We start from the raw sequence: 6446 nt of genomic DNA on the forward strand, positions 1-6446 counted from the left end.
GCCGCTTTCTGATCTATTTAACTTGATAATTTTCATTATTTTATAGCCTAGTGGGCGTGGCTTCAGTAATTGTGCTATTATTCCTGTTGATCAATGGGGCAGTTATGCTTGAGCCTTTTCAACTCTGCCTAGCAACACAAGACAAGCAAATGTGACATCACCGGAAAGGGAATGCAAGGTACAATATTTGCTGGTTATATTATTTCAATGTTATAATGAACCACTAATTATTGATTTAAAAATCCATCATATAGTAAGACTGTAGTGCTGCTGCTGTGTAGCCTACTTAAGTGGTTGCTTAGAATAAAAAAAACCACTACTGGTTGCAACACTTTGTGCCAGTCTCTCTGTCTCTCTGAAGTTTTCAGCAGCCTCAGGTCTCCATGGCAACCCATTTACAGCAGCCAGAGGACGTGGATGCTTCACCGAATTAACTCACGCGTCTTGTCACGATCAGTCGAGCCCGAAATAGTTGGCTTGGCACGCATATGCGCAACCAATGCTCCATCCTCATGTTGAGCCTTTTGGCACCATCAATGCGTTCCCATTAGGTGCTGTTATGTGAAAAGTGTTGGCATATTTACGGAGAATTAGTAACAGGAATGTGTGGTGATGATGCATCAGCACCTTCTTGGCACGCTGGGAGAACCTAATCACTTCAAGATTGTTTACATGGTTTCTTTAACCCTTCACTGGATGAGGAACAGTATCTGGTAGCTACATATTGTGGCAAGTGTAAAGTTATAAACAACGCTGGCGTTGCAGGAGTAGGTTTTTCAGGTCAAATAATTAGCAACAGAAGTAACATTTTTTCTTCTTCTGATTGACTCTTGTCAGTCTGCAATGGACCCCCGAAGATGCTAATATGGCCATTTGTCATCATATCAGCTGAAAGTCATGCTTAAATAAAAGACCAAAGACCACACACTGCGTTCTTAAGGTGAACGCAGACCAGATGCTGCAAGGTGTTGGTGGTATTTGTGCATGTCCGCCAGAGGGGTCAAGGAGTGGACTGACAATAGATTTTTTTCGTCATGCAGCGTGCAGCCTATCACATGACATTATATTTTCCACTCTGTGGTTAAGTAGAGCGCTCAAGTGTGCACAGAACAGCCTCCAGACTGAGCGTTCCCCTCTATACACGTCTTGACCAAATTAACAAGTGATGGATTTGTAGGCAAAATAACGCACATAAAGAGACGACACATACTGGGGACGTTAATGTTAATCGTTTTAGTGGAAAAAAAGGCCTTCTTACCGTCTCGTGGTGGCTCTGTGTGCAAGGCTATCTGGCAGTGTGAGTGTGTTCCACCTGCCTGCTGTCACTGTGCATCTAGGGCATTACCTGGAGTCAGGTATCACATGCAGTGACGCTTAGCAGTGTGTGTGAAGCTGCACCGTACCGTGACATCATCTCTTCATATTCTCATATTGTTGCTCTTTGAGGAGCAGACACAAATGAAAAGTCATGTACAGTCAGCTGATCTTTTTTGTTTTTTTGGGCGGGGGGGTTAGGAGATGGTCGCCTTTCTCTGAAAGTGCTGCCGTGCTGAGGAGGCACAAAGTGACACTTTGTCCCCCAGCTGGAGAACCAGCGCGGGAGAACAGAGGGGCATTCATCGTTGCCATTGGCTGATGCCCACAAAGCCCATCATTGTGGCCTAACAGTAGGTAGTACTTGCACATGTGTGCTGATAGTCTTTTATGATGTGGTGCACCACACAACTACTGGCCACACACACACACACACACACACACACACACACACACACGAAGTTGCGGGCATCAGCGTTATAGGAGGATCTGTGTAGTGATCTTAGCACGTCAATATTTAATACTCAACATTATTTTTTTGTTACATATAAAAACAAAACCTCCCTATCTCCCCATATAGTGGCTATGTGCATTTCCCTACTCAACTGCAGAGAGTGTCAGGTGTTTATAGAGGAAGCCTTCTCTATAAGAAATATTAAAATGTGGAGCCAAGGGAAACACAGCGAACTTCAGCGTTACAGATACTATGTCTGTTCTGCGTGTTGTGTACATGTATATTTATACCATGGATGGCCGATATTATCAGCCATCGCTATTTATCGTCCCAATATTGGCATTAAATGGTGGTATCCGTCAACATTGGTATCCGATTTTTCCCTACAATGCAAGCCAATATCGAGCTTTGAGCGCCGGCGTCATAAAATGGCTGCACATTGTAGTTATCATTGTGCTGCTCACAGGTCTGGGTGAAAGAGGTAACACTTTACTTAGCAAGTCGTATAAAGAAAGAGCTTAAAAATAACGTAATAGGTGGATAACAACAGACAAGACACTGCCAACAAATAAATCAGAATAACCATCAACTATGTGAGCGACAAACATGTAATTTAGCGTCTATTTACTACAGTACAGCAAAGCAGGCCGGGAAACAGGAAGGCCTGTTGTCAAAACCATATACGTAACCCTGAGTGTACGTACGTCAACATCGCTATCATTTAGGATGTAGCAAAGGCTGCGCTGTATCTGACTACACGCCGCATCAAGTGCTGAGCGTACCTAAGTCAACATCGCCGCCATATTGGATGTGGCAAGGCAGTGCCGTCAGTGTCATCAAGCAGACGTCCTTCTACAAAGGAATCTATGTTAATGCCTCTTGTTTATACATTCACACGCACAGATATACTTATATACAAATATACTTATGTATATTAACTATTATTAAGTTATGCGCCAAAAAACAATGTATTGGATCCTCTCAGATGGCTAAGATGCGAACTTTATTGATCCCACACAGTCCTAATTCACATTACATCAGCTACAGAGCACAAACTAGTGCCAACGATACCCCATAACTACAAATAAATTAAATATCTCCATAAATAACATAAATCAAATGTCTTCTTATAGAAAATATGCAATACATTATCTACTCAGATATGGGTGGAGTAGCCAACAAAACAAGTCATTTTAGAGTATTGTTACACAAAAAGATATGTGATATTACACCTTTCGATATTGGTATCGGTCGATATCGGAATAGTAAATTGAGAGTTGGACAACATCGCAATATTGGTAATCGGCAAAACAGCCAATATCAGACATCCCTAATTTATACCTACACATTTTGAGAAATACAAGACCCAAAAATATATAAAGTATGTAAGTGTGCAAGTTCAGACATGGCCCAACATTTTTGTTTGATAGCTTTAAAATGTTTACAATTCCAATATATAATATATAATAAATACAATATCCAATCTTGGTTGCTTGAGGTGGCTGAAATCATTTCCACACATAAAGAAAGCCTCACTTTCATAAGACTTTCAGGCCTTATCTGCAAACACACAAACACACGTGGACAACAGCTATACTCCCACATTGATTTCATAAACCATAATACACTTTTTGAGATCCAAAAATACATATTTTTCTAGGAAACACCATCATTGGGAATAATGCCATTATTCTCTAGTTCTAAAGACAACAATCCTGTCCATTCGTGAGATCAATATCATAAGGCAAATTGAGAGGACTGATTAGAAATCTGGACTAAAAGCTGGACTATGGTGGTCTGACTGCATGACCTCTTTGGGGGCTTCTGTATGAGAATGTAACTAGCAGGACTATCAGCCTGCATGATGCAGATGCTGGTGCACTGCTGCAAGAAAACAAACACCTGCTACAGTATATAGAATTCATGTCACAACAATCGGTGCAGATATTACATAACTAGATCATAACACCGCAAGCTAAATACAGACTAGTTTGCCCGTGATAGCGCCATAAATACAACACCAGCAACCTGCCTGGCGTTTCAAATGCAAATTCAAATGCCATCAAGAACCCTGTGGCTTAAAGCTAATATGCCCCCCCACATCCCCAACACCACCCAACAAGATGACAGTACTGTAATGCAGACAGCTGGATTTAAAACTTTAAACAAGAAAAACAAAAATAATAAAACAAATGTTGTTTTCCCTATTCTGCAGGGTGGCGGCAGAGTAGTGGTGGTGGGGGGTACATCGGCCTCCATAACCCTCCTCCTCTTGGCATGCTATCTTCAAAATGATGCATTGTCTCTTATCTAGCTTGCAGGACAACACAGCGGCTGATCAATAGGCACCCTTAATGTCAGATTAGCGGATGTGAGCCCCGCGTGGAGGGCCTATTTCCAACGAGCAGGCACACGGAGAACAAAGAACGTGGCCCAGTGCGTTTCTCTACATTCAGTTGCGTTCACTGTGTAATGTGGTGATTAAAACCCCGCGATGGGTTACGACCACACCCGCTTATATGGGCGTTTGCGCATTTGGGGCATCCAGGCAAATTTACACGCTGCTCTGCGCACCCGGATGGCTTGGCTGCGTGAATGGGGATGATGGAGGTGATGACCAGTGCGCGTCAGTGGGGGATGAGATGCGGTGACAAGGTCATCGTGGGCGGACAAATAGCGGGGTGAGAAAATGAAAAGACTCACGGTGATGAGGCTGTTCCTTCCTTCTGGTGTCCACCGAGGTGGTCTCTTCGTCGCTTTTGTGCCTCCGATGATGAGGATGATGATGATGAGGATGGTGCGCGTGCCAGACAGAAAGAAGAAACACGCACAGCTGCACGCGCCTGAAGGAGCGAGGGAGGGCGTGGCGGCACGAGGGAGACGGAAAAGAGAAGTGGGGAGGAGGGGTGTCACTACTAGAGCTTTGTCATTTCATGACACAAAAATACGTAAGCACTGCCGAATGCTAATGCTAATTTACATAAATTGAGACGTACGCAATAAGACCAATTCTCCTAAATACATGAGAATTGCACATGAGGTAACATTATTCGAATTAGCATGTAAGTGCATGTTTTCCTCAGCTTTAGACCACACCAGAAGTCTCATGCACAAGGTGGACTCTGCAAATGTTTTAATTAAGCCTTTTGTTGGTCTAAGGCAGAGGTTCTGAATTATTTTCTGTCATGCACCCCCCCAGGGGACAGAAATGTTTTCACACCTGAAATACATGGGGAATTGACATCTACTTATTTATCTGTACTGGACAGACTCAACTTGAAACTGAAGGCTGGAAAATGGAACAAAAAGGAGACGCACACAAGGTATACAAGACTCAAATTACACGTGTAGGATATATGTGTACATGTTGGCAGGTCTGCATTATTGTAAGTACCCCCTGCCTGCCACACAGCCCAACAGGTCCCAATTCCCCCCAGTTAAATCTTGACCCATAAGTTGAAGTTGAAGAGTGTACTTTTGCAGTGATTTGGTTCAAGTATCACAGTGCCCTGTGATTGGCTGGCGACCAGTCCAGGGTGTACCCCGCCTCATGCCCGAAGACAGCTGGGATAGGCTCCAGCACCCCCGCGACTCTTGTGAGGAAAAGCGGTAGAAAATGAATGAATGAATGGTTCAAGTATATTTGTGGGATCAAGTCAGGCCAGAGTCAAGTCTAAGTCTTTGAGCTCAGGTCTAAACCCAAGTTGCTAGTATTTTCCTTTCAGTTTGTTTCTGAGTGAAGGGCTCATGTAAATCTTGACTCATTGTATGGAGTCAAAGAGACTTAAGTGAAATAGATCCAGGCCCAGTTACTGCTACTGGGTATGGGTCTCAATTTTTAAGTTTGTGTTCTTGCTAGAGTCATAGTCATCATTGAACTTGACTCTAAACCAGGGGTGGGCAAACTACGGCTTGGGGGCCACATCTGGCCCGCCAAGGGTTTGGATCTGGACCATATTTTAACTTTAAACATACAAGCTGGCAACATCACTTGCAAGTCGTCCGAGTCAGTCAATCTGAGACAACCTTTTGATGATGCAGACAAGGACCTCACCCATGGTGCCAAACAAACACGTCGTGACACAACTTAGCCTGCCCACTGCTGTCTGGGAAATAAAGGAGGGACGTTCACCCGTTAATAGTCAATGTTTTATCATTCATAGTACATATTCCAGGTGTCTTATTCAGTAATATATACAATAACATGAATGTAAATGTACAACTCCTATTTGGCCCACAGGTTGAGTGATAAAAATGAAATAGTCTGTTGTGTTTTTACAATAACAAGGCTTTTACCCTACAGTGACACTGTAACTTTGTTGGTTTGTGCATGGTCTCAAATACACAATATGGAAATAAAGTACAACAAAACAGCAGCAAATGTGTGATGTGCTGCTGCAAGCAGTGTGCAAAGATTAAAAGATTACCAATTGAATCTGCCACAAACCATGCTAATAGGCTTTGTTTCAACTCATAAGGAAAAGTGAATACACAGGCGGCTGAAGCCTTGAGGGACACGATAAAATGCGCATGTGCGAAGAATATGTCAAGATAAAAAATAGAATTGAATATGCAATTTCTTTCACGATTAAACAAAATCAACGTGTTATACGCTGAGCGTTCAAACGTTTTTATTTTGAAATTAGAAAGAGTATTTTCCTTTTTTAAGTATGAATTG

General features: G+C 42.7%; 1 protein-coding gene across 5 annotated transcripts in view; it reads right to left on the reverse strand.

The window, feature by feature from the left end:
- cracd (capping protein inhibiting regulator of actin dynamics) overlaps positions 1-4647 on the reverse strand; it is an 18118-nt gene extending 13471 nt beyond the window's left edge. For 3 of the 5 annotated variants that reach the window (XM_058074230.1, XM_058074229.1, XM_058074228.1), the window contains exon 1: positions 4472-4647. The gene's annotated coding sequence lies outside the window, so the exon portion shown is untranslated. The remainder of the gene's footprint in view (positions 1-4471) is intronic. The other 2 variants (XM_058074225.1, XM_058074226.1) reach the window with 2 other exon arrangements.
- Between the last annotated feature and the right edge of the window lie 1799 nt (positions 4648-6446).

This window comes from Doryrhamphus excisus, chromosome 5, assembly GCF_030265055.1.
Source record: "Doryrhamphus excisus isolate RoL2022-K1 chromosome 5, RoL_Dexc_1.0, whole genome shotgun sequence".
Classification (NCBI taxonomy): domain Eukaryota; kingdom Metazoa; phylum Chordata; class Actinopteri; order Syngnathiformes; family Syngnathidae; genus Doryrhamphus; species Doryrhamphus excisus.